Source organism: Balaenoptera acutorostrata, chromosome 17 (genome assembly GCF_949987535.1).
Source record: "Balaenoptera acutorostrata chromosome 17, mBalAcu1.1, whole genome shotgun sequence".
Taxonomy (NCBI): Eukaryota; Metazoa; Chordata; class Mammalia; order Artiodactyla; family Balaenopteridae; genus Balaenoptera; species Balaenoptera acutorostrata.
The window spans coordinates 60,444,162-60,470,089 of NC_080080.1; positions in this window are offsets into that span (position 1 = coordinate 60,444,162).

Genomic DNA, 25,928 nt, shown 5'->3' on the forward strand with positions numbered 1-25,928 from the left:
GGGATTACAGCACCTGGGTGAAGCACAGAAATATGAAAGGATACAATGAAGATGGTAGGAAAGATAGGTTCACGACTCACGTTACCTCTCTCCCAAGCCCCAGCAGCCAGCAAGGAGAGAGATACCATCCAGAGAGAAGAAGAGTGAAGTGAGTGCCAGACATTACCCTGAGCCCCAGAGCTGGCTGCCCAGCACCAGGCTGACTCCTGCCGTAGAGTCCACCAATTCCACTTCTGGGCATATAGCTGAAGGAAATGAAAACACTATCTTGAAGAGACGTCTGCAACCCCATGTTCAGTGCAACATTATTCACGATAGCCAAGATAGGGAAACTACCTACATGTCATCTAAAAGGATAGAGAAAATGTGAATATCATTCAGCCATCAAAAAGAAGGAAGTCCTGCTTTTTGTGACATCATGGATGGACCTTGAGGGTATTATGGGAACTGAAATAAGACAGAGAAAGACAAATACTGTATGATATCATTTATATGCAGAATCTAAAAGGTGGAAATCACAAATAAATAGAGGGTAGAATAGTGGTTGCTAGTGGCTTGGTGTAGGGTGGAAATGGAAAGATGTTGGTGGAAGGGTACAAACTTCCAGTTATTTCTGGGGATCTAATTACAACATGGTGACTATAATGAACAGTACTGTATTATATACTTGAAACTTAAGAGAGTAGAACTTAAATGTTATCACCACACACACACATACACACGCAAAAAAAATGGTAATTATGTGAGGGGATAGAGGTGTTAACCTTATTGTGGTAATCATTTTGCCATATATACATGCATCAAATCACATTTCACATCTTAAATTTGCTTACGCTATATGTCAATAATATCTCAATAAACCTGGAAAAAGACTATGGGCCATTTAAATGTGACTATTATATTAAACCTATAAAAGGTTGTTATAAATAAAAATTGGTTACATATCTCAAAGAACACATTTGAAAAGTCATCAAACAAAGTAAAAAAAAAAAAGAGGTAATTCTGATTTTATTTTGCTTTAATTGTTTTTTTCTATTGTCTAATGTTCTTAATACTGATTAGGCATCAGTTTTGAATTGGGAATGATATTAGTTAATGTACATTGAGCGCTTACTCTGTACCAGGCTCCTTTATTTTTCACAATAAACCTATGAACTGGAAGCTACTATTATTAAACCTTTTTATAGATAAGGACGCTAAGACACAGAGAGGTTATGTAATTTGCCTAAGTTTTAAAGTAAACAACCTAGTGTTATATGTCTAATATAAAAATTTAACATATATTTATGAGCACCTATCTTTGTGTCAGAAACTTTAGGAGACATTGATTATTGAATAGTAAACATGGAGTATTTGAAATTGAATATTTTAGTGAACAGCAATTAGAATTTTATTATTGGAATCTCAATGTGTAGATAATATGCTTTCAGCAGACATGTGAGTAATCATCATCGTGCTATTCCTTACAACAGATTTTTAAGTCAGTCAGGCCTGCATTTAAATCTTGCCCACATCATTAATTATATAACCTAGTGTACTAGAGCTCAACCTTTGAGTCTCAATATCTTCATCTGTAAAAATCATACCAGTCTTGTTGGGTTATTGTTAGGATTATAAAAGATGCACATTAAATACAGTAGAATAATGGGTTCATAGGGGTTCCTCACTAAATGACAGGGTGGCAGGCAGAGTTCGCTGTCAATCTCCCCCTTCCTGGATAAAAGAGTGTTCATTTTGCTCAGTTGACAGCAGGCCATGTGCTTCAGGACCTTTCTCCAGCCCTAGGAGTGAAGCTCTATTAGTCCTAACCAATTGTAATTATTCTGTTCTCTCTCTAGAGATTGGTTCAGCAATGGACTTGTGACATGATTTTGATCAGTAAGCCTGAGGGGGTTGTCTTCTGAGTGGTGGAAGGATTTCTTGAAAAGTTCTTTCTTGCTCCTTAAGTAAGAGTAAAAAGCAAGAGTTTTCTTTTTTCAACCTTTAATATTATTATATAAATATATATATCTTGTTTTTCCTGGTGCCGTCTCATGAGGCAAAAAGCTAACTCCCTGAATAGGACCGAATGAAAGATAGAACAATTCCAGGGCTTGATGATATTTCAAAACCACTATATTAACTGTGAAAATTCCCTAATTTTTGCTTTGTGAAATAATTCTTTCTACATTTTAGACTATTTTAGTTGGGTTTTGGGGGTAACTTTCAGGCAAGAACACCCCAACAGATGAGAATTATCATCATAATAATTATTATTAAAGAGAAGAATGTGCATTCCACTCAAAAATTTACCTCATCCTAGAAAAGAAGGAAACTGCAAAAATTTAGCACCTAGCTCCAAGTGCATACTTAATCCTCTCTGAGAGAGCAGTATGTAATTGGTCCGAGATTGATGTTTTTTGAACTATTGACTTAGTGGTGGGATCCTTGTACCTAAGCGTTTTCAGGAAATGTCACCTTGCTTTTTTTCTTTCATTTCTGCCTCAGGTTTGGCAGATAGTCTTGTTTCCTGTTATCTGGTATGTCTATGTATTATTTATATATTTATTCAACAAATATTTATTGAGTGCTTACCATATACTATGCCTAACATAGGGTGCTAGTATCAGAGTAGGCTTTCCTGAGAAGGGACAAGTGAAATAAGGTAAGAAGGATGAGTTGAAGCTGACTGGGTGAAGTGGGAGGAAATATCTGTGAAACAAGAGGGATAATGGTGCACTTGAAAAGTGGAAAGCCCAAGGTTTTGAAGCATAAATAGTAAGGGGCTTATAGGCACAAGATGAGGTTAGAGAAGTAGGTAGAGGGAATGTTAAGTACTTTGATTTTTACCCTAAGAGTAAGAGGAAGTCTTTGAAAACAGGTTTTAGTAATGAGAAACATGGTTAGGTTTTTATTTTGAAAAGATCGCTTGGGTGCAACATGAAAAACAAATTGAAAGGAGGCAAAAGTGGATGTGGGGAGATGAGTTAAGAGGTTTCTGCAGTTTTCTGGGTGAGAGGTGTGTGGGTGACTTCAATTAGGGTAAAAGCAGTGGAAATAGATGAGTACAGATTTGAGAGTAATTTGGAGGTAAAATTGACCAGACTTCTACGGGGAATGAGATAGACTGAGATGTGCTGCTAGATATTTGGCTTGCTGAATAGTAGTTATGGTGATTTGCTGAAAGAAAACTGTAGTAGTGGATTTGATCTGGGGGCTAAAAATGTTATGGCTTTGGTTTTGAACATGTTTAGTTAAGCATCTTACCTGAGTGGAGGTGTTGAATAAGCAGCTGGATATAGATATATGGAACTTAGAGAACAAATCTGTGCTAGAGGTATACATTTTGGAGTTATCACTAAACAGGACAATTGAAATCATGAGGGTGGCTGAAATCATATGGGAGAAAGACTGGAGCATGAGATGATGGCCTAGGACTGAGACCTGAGAAGCTGCAATATTTATTGATTTGGTAAAGAAAGATGAGCCTGAAAAGAAGATGAAGAAGAAATATCCAGAATGGAGAAAAATCAAGAGAACTGGTATTACAGAAGAAAACTAAAAGATGGCTGCTGTAAGCAGAAGAGAGAGGAAAACCAGTGGTGAGTTTTCTGAGATTTAGGACTGACAGAAGTCTATAGGGTTCAGTTCCTTTAACAAGATCTCCTTTGATGGAGGGAAAGGGGTTTAAACCAGATTACAGTATGTGGAGGAATAAGGAGAAGGAAATAGAGACAGTGAATAAAATTAATTGTTTAGGAGCTTGACTGTTAAGGAAGAAAAAAAAGATGGAATGGAGTTTGTAAGAAGGAATATGTGAATAAAATAGTTTATTTATTTATTTTTTAAAATATTGAATAGAATTGAACATATTGGATTTGGGAAAGATCTAACAGAAATGACTGAAAATATTACATAAAACACAGACCAGTTAAATGATGAAGTAAGTCTCTTTGGGAAACCAAATGGAGAGAGATTCAAATCACAACCTGAGTCATTTACTTGAGAAGGAACACCTTGTCTACTTTAAGAAGGAGGTAGGTGTAGAAAATGTATATAGATATGGGGAAAGTTACAGATCTGGTAAAAGATTTTGAGAGAGTTTCTGTCATATGGATTCTATTTCTCTATAAATTAGAAAGTGAAGTCATCTTCTGAAAGTAAGTTTGGAGTTGGGGTATGTTACATGTTTGAAGAGAGAATGAAATGTTTGAAATTGACATGGCTTACTTTGGCAGAAACCGACAGTCTCCTTCAATATGCTGGTTATTGGGTACGTGAGGTGTGTGTATGGACTTTGCTCTACCAACACACAATCATCATTTAAAAACAGTTAGGGGGACTTCCCTGGTGGTCCAGGGGTTAAGACTCCACACTCCCAATGCAGGAGGCCTGGGTTTGATCCCTCGTCAGGGAACTAGATTCCGCATGCTGCAACTAAGAGCCTGCATGCTGCAACTAAATGATTCCTGCATGATGCAACTAAAGATCCTGCACGCCACAACTAAAGATCCCACACGATGCAACTAAAGATCCTGCACGTGGCAATGAAGATCCCAAGTGCCGCAACTAAGACCCGGCACAGCCAAATAAATAAATAAATAAATAAATAAAACACCTAGGAATGTGGGTCTCAACACATAGAGTCAGAGCTGTAGGTATGAGAACTCCACCTTAGCCTCTTAACCAAGCCATATTCTCCAATGTAGTTTTTCTCAGAGTCCTAGGTTAGAAATTTTAGAATGCTCATTCAAGTCTTTAATGACTCATGCTTTGGTCCAAGTTACATTGATGATTCTTGTATTTTTCCTCCTCAACAAGGAACTCAGAAGGGAAAAGGGATATCTTCCATCCTGAAATCCTAATCATCATACTAGCCAAAGGATTTTTTGTAGACAAGAACAAAATATCATGTGAAACATAAATGGATCATGTTTATTTTTGTCTAAGTTTATGTTGAATATGAGCCTATGTAAGTTTTTAAGTCTACTGTGTTCACTTTGTTACAGAATAACCTTAATTCTTTCATTTATTCAACAAATGTTTATTGAGCACCTACTTTGCTCTAAGCATTACCCTGGGCCCTAGAGATACAGTGATGAACCGCAAAATCAACAATACCTTCATACCTTCATGGAACTCATATTCTAGAAGGTGGATTAGATTTTTTAAAAATAAACAAATATATAATATAATATCACTTCAACAGCAGGGTAAGAGGATAAAAAGCGATGGAATATATGGCGAGAAAAGGCTGTGCATAATATAGATAGGGCCAGGAAGGGTCTATTTGTGGAGATGACATATGAACAGGGGCCTGAAAAAAATAATTGAATAAGTCATGAAAAATCTAGGGCAACAGTTTCCAGGCAAGGAGAACAGTAAGCGCAATACCCCTGAGATTGGAACAAGTTTGGTTCATTTTTGAAGGAATGAAGGATGTGGCTAAAGAAGGCTAAATCAGGAGAGAGTAGTAGGAGATAAGTTAGAGAAGTAGGAAATAGTAGAAGAGTTCAGTGAAGGTGGACATCAGGACCATGGTGAATTATTTAAATTTTATTCTAAGGAGGATGGAGAATGATTGAAGGTTTTGAGTAGATGAATGCTGTATTTTATTTTATTTATTTATTTATATTTATTTATTTTGGCTGCATTGTGTCTTCGTTGCTGCGCGTGGCCTTTCTCTCGTTGTGGCAAGTGGGGCTACTCTTCGTTGCAATGAGCAGGCTTCTCATTGCAGTGGCTTCTCATTGCGGAGCACGGGCTCTAGGCTTGCGGACTCAGTAGTTGTGGCTCACGGGCTCTAGAGTGCAGGCTCAGTAGTTGTGACGCACGGGCTTAGTTGCTCCGTGTGGCATGTGGGATCTTCCCGGACCAGGGCTCGAACCCGTGTCCCCTCCATTGGCAGGCGGATTCTTAACCACTGCGCCACCAGGGAAGTCCCGAATGGTGTATTTTAATTTTCCTTTTGCAAAGATCACTCTGGCACCTGTCTGAAGGTTTGACTTCAAATGTTTAGATTAGTTGGAGGTATTTTATTCATCTGGGCAAGAGAGGAAAGTGGTTTGGGCTAGGGTGGTAATGAGTAAGACAATGAGGAAATGTTGAGTAGGGTTTTGCTTAGAAGATAGAGTTATGCTCTCTTATTCATTTGTCTTTGTAGAAATACGTATGCTTTATGTTGTAAATTCTCAAAGGACAGCAGTTGGGCTAAAAAATCATTAAAATTTTTTTATCTTATTAAAGGAACTAAGTGCTTTAAAGTCTAATAACAGGTGTAACATACCAAGATAATTAATGTCTTTGAGAGTATACTGAGCGCAAGAGCAGATAAGTCCGCACGGCTTTGCGGTGGTCAGTGAATGTATACTGCTCTCCTTCCCATGTGAAGGTAAATGCAAACTTCTTTGATTATCTTTGTTGTTGTTGTTCATGGGGATTAAACAGAGCACATTCACCAGATTATTGGTCACATATCAAGTATCAGAGACTGTGTTGTTTTGTTCCGAAAACAATGACATATCCACTCAACAGCTGTGATTAGAGCTACCTCATGATCAAGTTTATGGTGGGCTATTGTCAATCTCCTCAGTCCAGCTCATTTTGCAGCAGAGGTACAGTTGTATTGAAAGAGCATATGAAGGGGATCACTACCCCAGAAACCTATAAATCTTTAGAATTTCAGTATATGATGTCTGCAATTCCATCTGGATACCATATAGTTTGTGACAATATTTTTCCTGAGCAAGGGGAAGTTCTATGGACTTCCCTTTGACCATTTCTGGTACCATACCTGAGGACTAACCTGAGGTATATGTCATCCAGTAAGTATATCTCTCCCAATTTTGAATCCAGGAACCAGAAAAAATGCCCACAGTATAGGTCCACAGACCAATTAGTAATATTGTAAGGTCAGAATTCCATTTATTGTCTGTCTCCATAAGCCACACTCTAACTTGAAGACTATAATGACATTTCAGTTCTCTTACTATCAGTCAGTCTATTGTATTCAGTAGAACTCAAAAGATCTTGGTATTCTTCTTCTCCTGCGTGCAATTACTACCAGTCCATTTGAAAATAAAGACTGAACATGCTATTGTTTATATTTGCCACAGCTTTACAGAATCCTTTCTCAAGAGACTCTAGACTCCTTTCAATTGATGAGCACTGAGTATGAGAAATGACAGATCTGGAAGCTAGGTGAATGGTTTTCATATTTTATTTGGATAACATCAAACTTTTGCTTGCCAACTCTTGATTTTTTTTGTTATATAAATCGTGAAATATTGTATTCTGCTTCCCATCTATCTCACATCTAGGAACATGATGTTTTATTAGTAAATACCAAAGAAGTCTTCAGCCAAAGTACTATTCTGGCTTTGTTTCCTGTTATGGTAATTATAGCCATGTTGCCTCTGATATTTACATGCCTCTTACACTGGGCCTCTGACTATTCCAAGAATCTATCATCCTTATTCACATTAAGGACCCAATAATGTGGCAATATCATCAACTGTCAACCCTAGTATGAAAAGACAAGCTGCACTGGGTTTCTCAGCGATGACCATGCCCCTTTCACTGGTGTGCTTTTTACTGCCTTAGTGAAGGAAATACATTTTGGGCCCTTCTGGGGATCATGGTCCCATGGTGGATTTTCTGTTCTTGTGTAACACATTTATTTTAATTTACCCACCATCTTGACTCTTCTGACACCTTCCTCAATTCTCTGCCAAGGCAGATCTACCATCTTGTGTCATTTACTGCACATTACCATCATCTTTAAGCTTGAAGAAGCCTTTCTCACATTGTATTAAGCTCAACTTCAGGTTAAATTCTGAGATATAAAAGAGTATTACCATGTCTATAAAGTCTCCACTACTCAGTCTTATTATTTTCTCATTTCCTCCTAGTTTCTGACTGTATATATATTAACCAAGACATGCAATAATTTGTTGACTAAACTGTTTTTTTTCCCCTAGTAGGGAAATGATTTCCCTGCTCTGCTGTAATGCTAAATATTGCCTGGAAGCTCTGAAGGGAGCTAGGGTGGTTTAAGAAAATAACAAGCATCTTTTGGTAAGGTATTCAACTCATGTGCGGTCTTTACTTATTTTCTAGGAGAAAGGAGGCTATTCTCCTCTAGCAAGTGGAAAAGTATTCCACAAGGTTAAAAAAGAGGATCCTGGGTTCAAGATTCTCAGACATATCCTCCCAGTTTTCATCATGTCAGGTCTCTGCATTCTACTATTTTCCTAGCGGTATCTGGATTTCATTATAGGACACCTGTTGAGGCAACCTTCCTCATATGTTATTTAAGCCAAGATATAAGGCTATGCATAAGCCAACAAGTAATTTGTCATGGATGACAATGCATATAGGTGATGTTGGTCTTGAAGATTTACATTAATCATTGCACATAAAAATCAACTCAAGGGGCTTCCTTGGTGGCGCAGTGGTTGAGAATCTGCCTGCCAATGCAGGGTACATGGGTTCGAGCCCTGGTCTGGGAAGATCCCACATGCTGCGGAGCAACTAGGCCCGTGAGCCACAACTACTGAGCCTGTGCGTCTGGAGCTTGTGCTCCGCAACAAGAGAGGCCGCGATAGTGAGAGGCCCGCGCACCGCGATGAAGAGTGGCCCCCGCTTGCCGCAACTAGAAAGGAAAGCCCTCGCACAGAAACGAAGACCCAACATAGACAAAAATAAATAAATAAATAATTAGTTAAAAAAAAAATCAACTCAAATTTTTTTTCCAAAATACTTATGTCCAAACTCTTCCCCCAGATATTTTGTACCAATTGATCAAGAATGAGACCTGGACATGAGCATATTTTGAAAGGCACTTAGAGATTTGGTATACAACAAGGATCAAGAAGTTCTAATTTAGTTTATAAAACTGTATCCTACCTACCATGCTGAAGAAGAATATCTGAATATATAAGGACTGATTCTAAATTTGAAGGAAAGAAACTGGAGTGTACAACTATTTACATGTATAGAATTGATCAGATTTCTATTAAATAAATAAGCATGTAAACAAGTGTAAAATTCACATAAAAAACAAAACCTTGAACTTTTTAAAAGTGGGAAGAACAATAAAATATATGTCTATAAAGAAAAAATGATGTTCCTAAATACAGAAAATTATTCAGTCCATCTTATTTTATTGTTCTGTAGCCCTAACCGATTTTAAGTGATGTCTTTCATCTTGTGGATTTTCTGTGTTCTTTATTTTTAATTAACTTTAAAAAATGACTTAGTTGATTTGTATCCAGATTGCCTAGGGAAATCCTAGAACTGTATTCTCCTCTTGTCTATATTGTAAAGTGCTCAAGTTCAAATCACGTCAAATGCTATTTTGGCTAGTAAAGCCACAAATAAAGGTTGAATAGTAGGGGATTATATATTTTCCTCTCATAGAGGTGATTGGAAAGTAGATTCCTCCCTTCTTACAGGTGATGATTCTGTGAAACTATGTGATAATAGGTGACCTGGGAAAATATGTATATAACTCAGGGACCATTATTACTTCAGGCTTAATATATTGGAAGCTTTGATCCTGCCCTTGCCCCGCAAAATCAATTAGTCAGAGTAGAACTTTTTCTATCTTTCTGTATCTCTGTCTTGCTATCCCTCTCCAATTCCTCCCTTTCTGTCTGATTTTATGTCTTTTGGTAGCACTATTGAAGGTAGCTCCTTCTGAGATTTTACTACCTCTTGTCTGACATTCCTCTCTTTCTAAGTTTGCAAGAGCTAGATTTTGATTGACAAAAAAAGCTTATCATGTAAATAAATCAGTGTTTGAAGGTGGATATTATTGATTTTGACTTGAATATACAATCTGGGTTAATTTGTTCATTAATAACTATTAATGAACTATCACAATTTGGAAACAAAATTGTTGCACTCAATCATCACATGACTCACTTCATCATGTATTCAGCCATCATATGAAAGTATGTTTCTGTTTGTATTTTGTTAACAAATCTCTTTGTAAACTCACTGTCTTTTCTCATCCTCTGACAATGTGTGTATTGTCAAGACACTGCATTTGTGCTGCTTCAATGTGCACATTGTAGTCACTCTGAATTTTTGCATATTGTTATCATTTAGAATTCCTCCTTTGACACTAATTTATATTGAAAATTGAAAAGTGATTTTAGCACAGTTCCAGGATAAAAGATTAATACATAGAAGATGAGTAGCTGGATACCAAAATATTCAAAAAAATGCAGCATCATTTGAGATGGCATGATAACCAGGAAATTCTTAGGGGTACATGTGGCAAAAGATATGAAAGAATTTTATCCTGAAAACTACAAAATATTGCTGGATAAATGAAAGATGACATAAATAGAGAGATGTACCATGTTAATGGATAGGATAACATGGGTATAGTTAATATGTCAATTCTATGCAAATTGATCTACAGATTCAATTCAATTCCAATCAAACTGCCAGCAGGCATTATTTTCCCCTAGAAATTGACAAGCAGATCCTAAAATGCCTATAGAAAGGCAAAGGATCTAGAATAACAAAATGACCTCTGTAAAAAAAAAAAAGTTGGAGTGCTTATATCACCTGACTTCAAGACTTAGTAAGTTACAACAAACAGGATAGAATTAAGTTAGACAAATACATTAGAGGAACAGAATAGAGTCCAAAAATAGACCTGCATTTATATGGTTAAATGATGTGTGACAAAGTTGCAAAGGCAATTCCATGGAGAAAGGATAGTCTTTTCCAAAAAAATATTGTTTCAGCAAATATATATCCACATGTAGTGAACTTTGATTAATACCTTGAACTGTATGCAAAAATTTACTCCAAATTGATCATAGATCTAAGCATAAAACCAAAACTTGTTAAACTTCTAAACTAAACAGAGGAGAAAGTGAAATTAGGTTAGGCAAAGATTTCTTAGATAAGACACCAAAAACATAATCCATAAATAAAAAAAATGTAAATTGACTTTATAAAAATGAAGACATTTTGTTCTTTGAAAGACATTGATAAGAACATGGAAAGATAATCACAGCCTGGAAGAAATTATTTTCAAATTAAATATATTATAAAAAAGTACCTTTGCCATATGTATGTCCTCATTATTTACAGTAGTTATAGTCTATAATATTATGTTGGTGTGAGCATTGAATTAGTCAATTCTGAGCCATTGCCCCCAGGAAAAACATAGGGTTAGGTTCCTGTGAGCCTCCAGTCACAATATATCCATCATCTGATTAGTACAAACCTTGTTTTGAGTGTGTTTCTGTTAAAGACGCCTCATTTAATATACATTGTTTATTCATTAATATTGAATTCATGGCCAACAGCACTATAATTCATGACAAAACAGAGCTTATCTAACACACTATAAGGCACATCATAACCTTCTTACACTTAGGAACAGTAAACAGCACTTGAACACTGTGCTTGGAGGCCATTTTAAATAGCAAAATTATCAAGGAAAAACCCCCAAGTGTGAAAACATGATACTGAGCAGATCATGAAATGGACACTTGTTTACAGTATGAGAGTTGAAACAAGAAGGCAGAGTTTCACCTTGTTCAGCTTCAGATGGGAACACACACATTAGGGAACTCAAAATGTCCGTCTCTTTGCACATGTACATAACCAATTATATATCTGTTACATGACAATATTTCTTTTTTGTCATGTTTAACTCATTTTTGGGAAGAAGTTAGTATTGGGAGAAGTAGAACATTTGGGAGAAGTAATGTATTTTGCTTGTGGCAGACACAATTAAGATATATTGTCTTTGTCTTTTGCTTGAGGGGACACATTTTTGCTTTTTGTTTCATATTCACTTTTTTAATTAAAAATATTTTATTGAGGTAAAATTAGTATATAACTTTAAATAAGTTTCAGGTGTACAACATTATAATTCGACATCTGTAAACACTACAAAGTGACTACCACCAGAAGTCTAGTTAACCATTCATCACCATAAAATTGACCCCCTTCACCCATTTTGCCCACCCAAATGGCAGTGTGATTTCACTCTCTTTTGTGGCTTAGTAGCATTCCATGGATTATTTATTTATTTATTTATTTATTTACCACATCTTCTGTATACACTCATCCATCGATTGACACTTAGGTTGTTTCTTTACTTTGGCTTTTGTAAATAATGCTGCAATAATCATAGGAGTGCATGTATCTTTTCCAGTTGGTTTTGTTTTTGTATTTTTCAGGTAAATATTCAGAAGTGGAATAGCTAGATTATGTGGTAGTTCTATTCTTATTTTTTAAAAGAATCTTCATACTGTTTTCTATAGTGGTGCACCATTTTACATTCCCACAGTGTAGGGTCTTCCCTTTTCTCCACATCCTCTCCAACACTTGTGATTTCTTGTATTTTTGATAATAGCCATTCTAACAGCTGTGAGGTGATATCTCATTATGGTTGTCTCATTATGGACTTGCATTTCCATAATAATGAGTGATGTTGAACATCTTTACGTGTGCCTGTTGGCCATCTGTATGTTTTCTTTGGAAAAATATCTGTTCAGCTCCTCTGTCCATTTTTGGATTTTATTGTTTGTATTTTTGTTGTTGAGTACATGAGTTCTTCATATATTTTGGATATTAACCCCTTGTCAGAAATCATTTACAAATATGTTCTCCCGTTCAGTAGGTTGGCTTTTCACTTTCATGATGTTTTCCTTTGCTGTGCAAGAAAATTTTTAGTTTGGTGTAGTCTCATTCATTTATTTTTGCTTTAGTTTCCCTTGCCTTTGGAGTCAGATCTACAAAAATATCGCTAAGAGAGATATCAAGGAGCTTAATGTCTATATTTTCTTCTAGGAATTTTATGGTTTCAGGTCTTACATTCTAGTCTTTAATCCATTTTGAGTTAATATTGGTGTATGGTGTAAAAAAGTGGTTAGTTTCATTCTTTAGCATGTGGCTGTCCAGTTTTGCCAACACCATTTATTGAAGAGACTGTCCTTTCACCATTATATATTATTGGCTCCTTTGTCATAAGTTAATTGTTTGTATATGCATGGGTTTATTTCTGGGCTCTCAATTCTGTTCCATTTATCTGTGTGTCTTTTTTTTTTAATATTTTATATTGTTTAATTACTATAGGTTTGTAGTATAGTTTGAAATCAGAGAGTTTGATACATCCAGCTTTGTTCTTTCTCAAGATTGCTCTGGCTATTTGGGATCTTTTGTGATTCCAGATAAATTTTAGAATTATTTGTTCTAGTTCTGTGAAAAATGGCATTGGAATTTTGATAGAAATTGTATTTAATCTATATATTGCTTTGGGAAGTACAGACATTTTAACAAGACTGTTTATTCTGATCCATGAGGACAGACTACCTTCCATTTATTTATGTTGTCTTCAATTTCTTTCATCAATGTCTTGTAGTTTTCTGTGTATAGGTTTTTTACCTCCTTGGTTAAATTTATTCTTAGGTATTTTATGATTTTTGATGCAATTGTAAATGGGATTGCTTTCTTAATTTTTATTTCTGAAAGTTTGTTATTTGTGTATAGAAATACTACAGATTTATGTATATTCATTTTGTGTCCTGCAACTTTACTAAAGTAATTTATTAGTTCTAACAGTTTTTTTTTTTTTTTTTTTGGTACAGTCTTTAGGGCTCTCTCTATATAGTATCATGTCATCTGCAAATAGTGACAGTATTACTTCTTCCTTTTTTGATTTGGATGCCTAATTGCTGTGGCTATGTCCAATACTGTGTTGGATGAAAGTGGCAAAATTGGGCATCCTTGTCACGTTCTTCATCTTAGAGGAAAAGCTTTCAGGTTTTCACTGTTGAGTATGATGTTAACTGTGAGATTTTCATATATTGCCTCTATTATGTTGGGGTACTTTTCCTCTGTACCCACTTTGTTGAAAGTTTTTGTCACAAATGGATGTTGAATTTTGTCACATGCTTTTTTTTTGCATCTATTGAGATGATCATATGATTTTTATCCTTCATTTAGTTAATGTGGTGTATCTCGCTGATTGATTGATTTGTGGATGTTGAAGCATCCTTGCATCACTGAAATAAATTCCACTTAATCATGGTGTATGATCGTTTTAATATATTGTTGAATTTGGTTTGCTAATATTTTGTTGAGAATTTTTGAATCTATACTCATCAAGGATATTGGCCTATAATTTTCTTTTTTGTGGTATTCTTTTCTGATTTTGGTATCAGGATAATGTTGTCCTCATAAAATGAGTTTGGAAGTGTCCCCTCATCTTCAATTTTTTTGGAAGAGTTTGAGAAGGACAGTTATTAAATCTTTTGTGAATGTTTGGTACAATTCACCAGTGAAACTGTCTGGTCCTAGACTTTAGCTAGTTGGGAGTTTTTAAATTACTGCTTCAATCTCCTTATTTGTTATTGGTCTGTTTAAATTTTATATTTCTTCATGATTTCCTTGGTAGGTTGTAAGTTTCTAGGAATGTATCCATTTCGTTTAGGTTGCCCAATTTGTTGTCATATATTTGTTGATAATAGTCTCTTATGATCTTTTGTATTTCTGTGGTATCATTTGTAACTTCTCTTTCATTACCGATTCTGTTTATTTGAGGCATCACTCTTTTTCCTTGACTTGTCTAGCTAAAATTTTGTCAGTTTTGTTTATCCTTTCAAAGAACCTGCTCTTAGTTTCATTGTTCTTTTCTATTGTGTTTTTAGTCTCTATTTCATTTATTTCCACTCTTATCTTTATTATTTCCTCCCTTCTACTAACTTTGGGCTTCACTTGTTCTTCTTTTCCTAGTTTTTGTAAGATGAAAATCTAAATTTTATTTGATGCTTTTCTTGTTTCTCAAGGTAGGCTGTATTGCTGTGAAATTCTCTCTTAGAACCGCTATCGCTGTATCCCATAGATTTTGGTATGTTTACTTCTGTTTTCACTTGTCTCTAGGTATTTTTTGATCAATGACCTATTGGTTGTTCAGTAGCATGTTGTTTAATTTTGTGTTTTTTTTCCAGTTTTCTTCTTGTAATCGATTTCTAGTTTCACTTCTTTGTAGTGGGAGAAGATGCTTGATATGATTTCAATCTTTTTGAATTTATTGAGACTTGTTTTGTGGTGTAACATGTGATTTACACTGGAAATGTTCCATGTACATTTGAAAAAAATGTGTATTCTGCAGTTTTTGGATGTAACGTTCTCTCTCTATATATATCTGTTAAGTCTATTAGAGCTAATATGTCATTTAAGGCTGATATTTTCTTATTGATGTTCTGTCTGAATTTTCTATACATTGATGCACGTGCATTGTTAAAGTCCCCTACTATTATTGTATTGTTTTTCATTTCTCCCTTTAAGTCTGTTAACATTTGCTCTTTATATTTTGGTGCTCCTCTGTTGGGTGCCTATACATTTATAAATATTATATCTTCTTCCTGGATTGACTCCTTTATCATTACATAATGCCCTTCTTTTTTTTTTTATTACATTCTTTGTTTTAAAGTCTATTTTGTCAACTATGAGTATAGCTATACCAGTTTCTTTTTGTTTTCATTTGCATGAAATATCTTTCTTCAATCTTTTACTTTCAGGCTGTGTATGTTCTAAATTTGAAGTGAGTCTCTTGTAGGCAGCATATAAATGAGTCCTGTTTTTTTTTTTTATCTATTCAGCCACTCTATGTCTGTTGATTGCATAATCTACTCCATTTACATTTAAAGTAATTATTGATAGTATGTACTTAATGCCATTTTGTTAATTATTTTCTGGCTGTTTTCATAGTTCCTCTCTGTTTCCTTCTTCTCTTTCTTTCTTTCCTTGTGGTTTGATGACTTTCTTTAGCATTATGTTTAGATTCCTTTCTCATTTTCTTTTTTATATTTACTATAAGCTTTTGCTTTGTGGTTACTGTGAGGTTCACATATAACACCCTATATGTATAATGATTTGTTTTGAGTTGATAGAAATTTAAGTTTGAACACTTCCAAAACTTTACATTTTTAATCCACACCCCCGCGTTTTATATTTTTGATGTCACATTTTACATCTTTTTATTTTATGTATTCCCTAACTAATTATTGTAACTTTAGTTAATTTTAATACTTTTGCCTTTTAACCTTCATACTTGCTTTATAAGTGATAGTTCTACTACCTTCACTATGTATTTACATTTTGCAGTGAGATTTTGCTTTTCTATGTTTTCTTGTTAATTTGTGCAATTTCTTTTCAGTTTAGAGAAATTCTCTTTAACATTTCTTTTTCTTTAAATTGAAGTATATTTGATGTACAATATTATATAAATTACATGTGTACAATATAGTGATTCACAATTTTTAAATGTTATAATCCATTTATAGTTCTTATAAAATATTGACTATATTCCCCATGTTGTACAATATATCCTAGTAGCTTATTTTATACATAGTAGTTTGTACCTTGTAATCCCCTTCTCCTATATTGCCCCTCCCCTCTTCCTTCTCCTCACTGGTAACCACCAGTGTGTTCTCTATATCTGTGAGTCTGTTTCTTTTTTGTTATATTCAGTGGTTTGTTGTATTTTTTAGATTCCACACATAAGTGATATCATACAGTATTTGTCTTTCTCTGACTTATTTCACTTAGCATAATGCCCTCCAAGTCCATCCATGTTGCTGCAAATGGCAAATTTTCTTTCTTTTTTTATGGTTGAGTAGTATTCCATTGTATATGTATACCATATATTATTTATTCATTCATCTGTTGATGGATATTTAGGTTGCTTCCATATCTTCACAAATGTAAATAATCCTGCTATGAACATTGGGGTGCATGTATATTTTTGACTTAGTGTTTTCATTTTTTTTCAGATATACACCCTGAAGTGAAATTGCTGGGTCATATGGTAGCTCTGTTTTTAGTCTTTTGAGAAACCTCCATACTGTTTTCCATAGTGGCTATACCAATCTACATCCCGACCAACAGTGTACCAGGGTTTCCTTTTCTCCACATCCACACCAACATTTGTTACTTGTGTTCTTTATTTTTTTGATGATTCTGACAGGTGTGGGGTGATATCTCATTGTGGGTTTGATTTGCATTTCCCTGATGATTAGTGATGATGAGCATCTTTTCATGTGTCTGTTGGCCATCTGCACTTCCTCTTTGGAAAACTGTCTGTTCAGTTCTTCTGCCCATTTTTTAATTGAGTTGTTTGTTTCTTTGATGTCGAGTTGTATGAGCCATTTATATATTTTAGAGATAAACCCCTTGTCAATCATTTCATTTGAAAATCTTTACTCCCATTCAGTAAGTTGTCTTTTCATTTTGTCAATGGTTTCCTTTGCTGTGCAAAAGCTTTTAAGTTTAATTAGGTCCCATTTGTTTATTTTTGCTTTTATTTTCTTTGCTTTAGGAAACAAATCCAAAAAATATTTCAATGATTTATGCCATAGAATGTTTTTAAACATTTCTTCTAAGGCTTGTTTAGTGGTGACGAACTCCTTCAGCCTTTGCTTATCTGGAAAACTCTCAATTTCTCCTTCAACTCTGAATGATAACTTTGCTGTGTAGAGAATTCTTTTCATAGTTTTTTCCTTTCAGCACTTTGAATATGTCATGCCACTCTCTTCTGGCCTGTAAAGTTTCTGATGAAAAATCTGCCAAAATCCTGTGGGGTTTCCCTTGTATGTAACAAGTTGTTTTTCTCTTGCTGCTTTTAAGATTCTCTTTTTATCTTTAACTTTTATGATTTTGAATATAATGTGTCTTAGTGTGGATCTCTTTGGGTTCACCTCATTTGAAACTCTCTGGGTTCTCTGAACCTAGATGTCTATTTTCCTCTCCAGATTAGGGAAATTTTCAGCCATTATTTCATGAAATAAGTTCTTTGGCCCTTTCTCTCCCTTTTTTCCTTCTGGGACCCCTATAATGTGAATGTTATTCTACTTGATACTGTCCCAAAGGTCCCTTAAGTATCTTCACCTTTTAAATTTTGTTGTTGTTGTTGTTGTTGTTGCTTTATCTGGTTGAGTTCCATTGTTTTGTCTTCCAGCTTGTGGATCCATTCTTCTGCTTCATCTACTCTGTTGTTGAAACCCTATAGCGTATTTTTCAGTTCAGTAATTATATTCTTTTGTTCTGTAACTTCTGTTTAGTACTTTCTTATATTTTCTCTTTCTTTATTGAGGCTCTTACTGTGCTCATCCATTCTTCTCCCAAGTTTGGTGAGCATCTTTATGACCATTACTTTAACTCTTTATCAAGTAGGTTGCTTATCTTCATTTCATTAAGATCTTTTTCTGGGGTTTTGTCTTGTTCTTTCATTTGGAACATATTCCTCTGCCTGATTATTTTGGCTGACTCTCTGTGTTTGTTTCTTTGTATTAAGCAAATCAACTCCCTCTCCCAGTCTTGGAGGAGTGGCCTTGTGTAGATGTCCTGTGGGGTTCAGAAGTGCAATCCCCTCTGGCCACCAGAGCTAGGCACTCAAACGGTATTCCCTGAATGGGCTGCATGTGCTCATCTGCTATGGTGGGGCCATGGCTCCAGTGCAGCAGTGGGCAGAGCCTTTGCCCAGCCAAGCTGGGCATGCATGTCTGTGGCCACAGTGGTGGCCAGGTCCTTGTCTGGCCTGGCTATGGTACATAGCTGCAACATAGGAGTGGGTGGGGCTTCTAGCAAGGTGCACCCACTTGGCTCTAGCAGGTTAGAGAGATAGCTCCAAAATGGCGCCTGTCAGCACTAGCTTAGCTGAATAGGCTGAGACTGCAAGAATGGTATCTGCCTGTGTCTCTATCCCTGGAGAGGGTCCCAACAGTTTCCTGCCTCACTGGTAGATACCTTAAGATTAATAAACTGGTCTCCTTCACCTATGGTCTAAGCGCTTTTCAAACTGCTGTTTTTGTCCTGGGTCCCAGGGCAAGTGTGTCTGTGTGTGAGCCTTTAAGAGTGGGTTCTCTGGTCCCTACAGTTTCATGGTTTTTCTGAACATAATTGGTTTTCAGAGACAGGCATTTAGGGGGTCTCATCTCTCCTGTGCAGTACCTAAGGGTTGAGGTGCCTGATATGGAGTACAAACCCCTTGCTCCTCAGGGAAAAGTTCTGTATTTCAAGATCTCTCTTGATTGAGAATTTCTGTGGCTGGGATGATTGTTTGTTTTCTGTTTTGTTTTGTTTTTGTTTAGTGAGACTGTGTCTCTGCCTCTCCTACCCATCTTGTTGCTGCCTTTCTATCCTTTGTTGTGGAGGCTCTGTTCATTCAGTTTTTAGGTCTCTTCAAAAGAAATTTTTCCATTAGTAGTTGTAGATTTATTGTGACTGTGGAGGAGGTGAGTTCAAGATCTTACTATGTTGCCATGTTGAACCTCTTTCCCACATTCACTCTTGAGTTGAGATGAGGAGGAGGTCTCCTTTATAACTTTTATGGGACGATTTAGAATTTATTTTCATTCAATAGACATTAATTAACAACTGCCAATCTGAGTCCCTGAAACATTCTTTCTTCTGGATTTCTACTCTTCTTTCTTCTTGCAATGTTGATGTGACTACAAGTTTCTTCCTTTTTAAGCCCTCAAGTCCCTTCCTTTTCAAGCCACTCTGTCATGGGGAACATGTTTCAGAAATTATTCCATGGCCTGCCCACACCACTAGAGATCCCTATTCCAAATCAATCCAAGTTATAATTCCATGTAATGTCCAGACGTTTTCAACTAGGAGTAGCAGGCTTAAACACTGATTGAGTTGAAATAGCGTATGTGTTTCCCATGTCTTAAGTGTGCTTTCCTGCTCAAATTGTGCTTAAAGTAATTAAAGATAGTGTTTTCTAGGTCTGTGCCTTCCAATTTCAGACAAGTCCGTCCTTCGAGTGAATTCAGCTGAGATTTGCATATGTTCTTGGCATCCTCTCTCAATCTGGAATTAGTTGCACTGTATTTGGCAGCTGTTATTCATAGATTATGTTGTAGGGTTAGGACTGTCTTTTAGTTTCATTACAAAAGGTGTATCTTGTCTATTTTCCTTTTTAATTGTGTTTTTATGTAGAAATATAACAGTAGACTTTATTGTTTAAATATTTATTTATTTATTTGGCTGCGTCGGGCCTTCATTGTGGTTCACAGGCTCTTCATTGCAGAGCACGTGTTTCTCTCTAGTTGTGGTGTGTGAGTTTTCTCTTCTCCAGTTGTGGCACGAGCTCCGGAGCACATGGGCTCTGTAGTTTGTGGCATGTGGGCTCGCTAGTTGAGGCTCACTGAGCTCAGTAGTTGTGGCGCACTGGCTTAGTTGCCCCACGGCATGTGGGATCTTAGTTCCTCGACCAGGGATTGAACCCACGTCCCCTGCCTTGGAAGGCGGATTCTTTACCAATGGACCACCAGGGAAGTCTCCTTTTTATTTGTTTTTAGTTGGCACAAATTAAAAGAAGAAAGACATCTTGCCTCAGACACCTTTGTGTGGAAATCACCAAGATTTCAATAATTAAAAAAAAAAAAGAAAACAGAGATATGATATATTTTTATATATTTATTTGAAGTAGGGGAGGAGTATATTAGCCTTGTGTTTAGATTTATTATTTGTTCTACATTACTAACCTATAATTTTCCTTTCATTGTAATAGATATATCTACTAGATATCTAACAGAATACTCCAGCTTCAGAATTAAATTTAGATTTCAGGTTTGGAAGTGAATAAGGATCTGTATATCATATATGTGTTGGTGACTTAAATGAGAGTTTTTAAAAAATTTTTTTATTAAAACATGGCTTTAAACATGTTCAGTAAAGTTTAAATTCTTCCTCTAGGAATTCAAAGCAAAGTTATTTTATTTGTAGTAGCTTGGAATTTTTAATTGCATCAAGAATCAGATTGTGAATACTCTTTGGATGAATTATTCTCAAGTTTATTCTTCAGAGAGTTCTGCAAGTTGGCTCTGATGTTCCAAATCCTAAACAGAATTGTATTGTAATTTCAGATAAATATTTATGTAATTATCAGTATTCTAACAAGTAAAACACACGTAGCTATTCACATTTGTGTGGGAACATTTTAAATCACTGCCAATATTAAACTCAGTCCTAAATATGATAAACAGATTATTAGGTCTACTGCTGAGAGCTTTGCCTGACTTTCAGAGCATTTGTCCAGAAGAACAGCCAATTTAAGCAACAAAGAGCAACATTCCTTTGTTGCCATCACTCCAGCTACTCTCTTGCTAAAATGCTAAAATGGTGATCCCTTTTCTATCTTACTTTTTTCTTTCTTATTTCCCTTTCGTACCAAGTCTATTGTGTATATGTTTTTGTGTGCATTTGTCTTTGGCCTCATACCTAAACAGCTGTTACTATTGATACTTAGTGAATACTGATATTATGCTGACTAGTAACAGTCTATCTAAAGAGGAAGCATGATGTAGTCTGGTTGGTTCCACCCACCTGTTCGATTGGACAATTCAATTATTTAAATTTTCTGAACCTCAATTTTATAATCTGTAAAACTGGGAGATCAGATAATCTCTAATATCCATTGCAGTTTTGTCACCTATACTTCTGTAGTAATTTTCATGATATAGTCTTGTTTGAGTCTTACATAAAGGCAATGGAAGGTTATTTATGACCTGGTAAATAAGGAACAGAGGAGTGAATAGAAAAGCACTCTCCTGCTATATTCATAAAGAATCCTTTATACCCCTATTTTTTACCCTATAGTTCATGTGTAAATGATATCCATTACTTAAAATTTCAAAAGCAAAGACCATCTGGTCTTTATAAATTCTGTTTCTGCTTTACCAAATATTGATAAATTGTTCAGCTTTGTGCTGCCAAATACTTAGGTCTCATTGTTATGGCTTCATACCAATTTCAAAATGAATATTGAATATAATTATTTAGGGATGAAAGAGTCATAGTAAATAAAACCATACGCTTACTATTAAAGCCTTTTATTTGAATAACTCTTAGTAGCATATTTTCAAAACTTGGTCCACTTGTAATACTGGAAGAGTCCATTTTCTTTTGATTCCTGAAACTATAACTCTTGGGCAATAAGCCCATCTGTATTAATGGTCCACGCTGAATTGAGCTTGATTAGTATTTGAAATTGATTCTGTCCAGATACCAGATGGCCCAAGTTGGTATTTGATTTGTCACTTTCAAAGGAAAAACACTTTTTTTTTCCAGCAGGAATGAACAGATTCAAGATGTTGACTGTTCTCCCCTAGTTTTACAAACAATTATTGAACATTAGTGCCTGCATAGATTGTTCCAACAGGACTCATAGTTAACTGATGACTCTACTCCAGCTATTTATGCACTGATTTGTTCTCTCAGTCGTGTCTCTTCTTTAGATTTTACCTTTTACTCTTAAAATACTACAGCAAGTCCATGCTATGACTGTATTAATAACCTGTCTTTTAGAGAACACAGTGAAGAGTCAACTGGCTTATTGACTAGAGTGGAGGATTTATAAAATGGATGGTAGGAAGTAAGATGAGGACAGCTAATGGCAAGGTTTTGAAACTAAGCTAAAGAATCTAGATTTTTTTTTCAATGTAGGAAATAGCAATTCTTCAAAAATTGTTTTCAACAGGAAAGAGGGAGAGAAGAGCAGGAAGTAGGGGTGGAGAGATGGGGGGTGATCAGGATTTCTGATTGGCAGTTGACTGTGGCAAAGCAAAGGAAGGGATGAATAAGAACTCCTTTGGAAGAAGAACTAGTGACAGATATGATATAGGTGATGAGGGGGCTGTGCTGCCATCTTGGCTTCTCAGCTTCTCACACCCCCAGCAAAAATATCCAAAACTTGGACCCCCTTTTCCACAAGTTCCTGCAGGCATTTTGAAGGAAGTGTAGAACACTTTTAACAGTGAAAGTTGAAACTTAAGACGCATTTTCTTTCCAACTCCAAATAAAAATATTCAAGTGGGAGCAGAGAGCTGGAATTCTCTCTTTCAAGCAAGGAGAGATTCAAATTCACGATTTACCCAATAATGTCTTCCTATTTCATTTTATAAAATTCTCAAATCCTCCTAAAATAAAATAATAAATAAAATAAAATAAAACAAATAAAATACACAAATGAGGAAATATATTTGGATATAGTCTGAAAAATTCCAGAACATACATTTTGCCCCTCCTACCACTTCCTCACTCTGTTGAAATACCACTACATAGGGCTTGGGATCTGTTTTACCCAGTAGTCACATGAAGGGATCTGATGTGCAGGAGAGGTAATGGACCATGGGGTCAACATTAACAAATAAGGAAAAGTAAATGAAATTGGAAGACCTGTGAGCAGAGAACAGGAGAATACACAGAAGAATGGATATTGAGAGTCTTAAGATACTGATGGGAATGTGCAACATAAGACTGGATAGGGAGAATTCATTGATATGGGGCTACTCATCATTAATTCAAGATTAAATGTATCGGTAAGAATATCTGGAGTTGTTTTTAATTGTTTCCTGAGATGACTCCTTGAATATAGGGATTAATGACCTATATTAATAGAGATGTTAGAACTTTCTTGGAAAATTATTGTAGAAGTGGACAGAAAGTGCAGAGAAGGTGGGAATATTGGAATATTGTTGTGTAAGAGCTAAGAAACCTTTGAAAAGTCAGTGTAAAATACACACTAGATTTTGAAGACTTAATATGAAAAAAAAAGAAAAAAAGACATAGGCTTCTTTCAAACCTAAAATTTCAAGAACAAAGAAGATAAAGAAAAAACACATTTAGTCCAGGTGTCTTACTGTCCTCTAGTGGTTATATATGGTATATGTGCACAGAGAGAGAGGAGAATGCCAGAGTTATTTACAGCAGAAAAGAATCTTTGGGAATATTTAGTTCAATGTTTCTAACATTAGGTGATTTATGAAATTCTTAAGAGGAGCAAAAAAAAATTCCTATGATTTCTTTGGTGTTGACAAACTATTTTTATTATCACATTTTCTAAATATGATTAAACATAAGCTAGTATACATTCCTGTAAAATTATATAACCAATACAAGTTAGTAACACAAATAAAAATTTTATGGGCACTTCAAAATTATGACACTAGTGTGATGGATTACATATAACATTAATATGATAAATGTGGCTCTTCTGTTAAAGCTAAATTTTGGCTCAAACCTGGAAATGGTCCTGACTTTTACTGTGCATGTTTTGTCTTGTGTTTTGTTTTGTTTTTGTTTTTTTGCCTTAGGAATATTCATATTGCCCACACTATTGATAATGTATAACATGAGGTCTCAATTCTTCCACAATATGTAAAAATGTGGGATGGATATAGATATGTGGAAGGGGACATACAGAAGGTGGAAAGGAATATTTAAAGTTGATCACACTTCATAGTCTTACTTTTCTCAGTAAAACCTGAAGCAGAAATATAACTATTGTTCATTTCTTAATTTTTTAACATTTTTGACTTTGAATAAAAAATAATTATTGATGTATTCCTATGTGATTTTTTGGATTTTATTATTAGAAAGTCTTCTATCCTGAGAGATATTTTTTATCTACTTTCCCATTAATTATAAAAACGTTCATTAGGATTTTATATTTAACTCATTTGTTTTAGAAGATGGAATAAAGAGGATTACATGATTTTCCCCTTGTAAATAAACTTCTCTTTCTCCAAACATTTTGCCTATAATTATTTTATTACCCATGAATTCATGGTACCTCCTTTACCATGATTTAAATATTTGTATATATTAACAACAATTTCTAAGATACCTATACTTTTTTCTATATTTTTAATAAAATGTTTAAAGACCAGAAAGTAAACTGTAAAGAACAGTGCAAAGAACATCCGAATGTCTATTACTTACTTTTGTCAAGTCTTAATGTAGTAGGACTCCTCCAGCTCTCATTCCTCATTTTCTTCTCCACTGGTGACCTATTCCAGCTACTCTTGTTGAGTAACAAACCAGCCTAAATTTAGTGGTATGATCAACAACTATTTTGTATTGTTAATGGATTCTGTGTATCAGAAATTGGGAAAGGGCTCAGTGGGAATGCCTTGTCTCTGTTCCATCATGTCTGGAGCTCAGCTGGGAAGACTCGAAGTCTGAGGGTGACTACGAGTGGCTGAAATCATTTGAAGGCGTCTTCACTCATATGTCTGGTGGATGATGCTGACAGTCAGCTGAGACCTCAGCTGGGGCTCTGTGTTACCGGAGGTCCCTCCAAGAAATTGTATGGGCTTCTTTACAAGCTGGTGACTGGGCTGCAAGAGCAAGTATACTTAAAGCACAAGGCAGAAATGTGTGACACTTTTATCATCTAACCTCACAAGTCATAAAGAGTCACTTCTACTGTACTCTGTTGGTTAAGATAGTCACACAGGTCCACCTGTAATCATGGTAAGGGGCCACAGACCCAACATTCAATGAGTAAAATGACAAGGTCACATGTGAGGAGAACACGTGGGCTGGGCGTATTATTGTGGTCATTACTGGAATATACACTCTTCCACAGTATCACTACTTTGAATTTGATATTTAATATTTCCATGTGTTTTAAAATTTTTTCTGTATATGAATGAAGAAATGAAACTATAGTACTCTTTTGTGTGTTTTAAAACTTTATGTGAATGCCATATATATGTGTGTGTATGTATATATATATATATATATATATATAAATTATTTGTGGTGTCTCTTTCCCCTAATGTTGTTTTTATGATTGATACAGATTGACATATGTAGCTCTAATTCATTTATTTTAACTTCAGTACAATATCCTTTCATGTAACTATATCACAGTTTATTTGTTCCTACTCCACTGATAGATATTTAGGTACAGCTATACTGGATACTATATATTTTACAATATTGCCAAACTGATCTCCAAAAGTTGTGCTACTTCACACTCTTAATAACAGATGCGAGGATTAGTTTGTTTTTTGTTTGAAAGTAACAAAAATTGATTATAGAAAACATAGGTAGAAAGAAACTTGTTAGAAAATTACTAACTCATGAAATAGAAGGAAAAGCCAAATAACCAT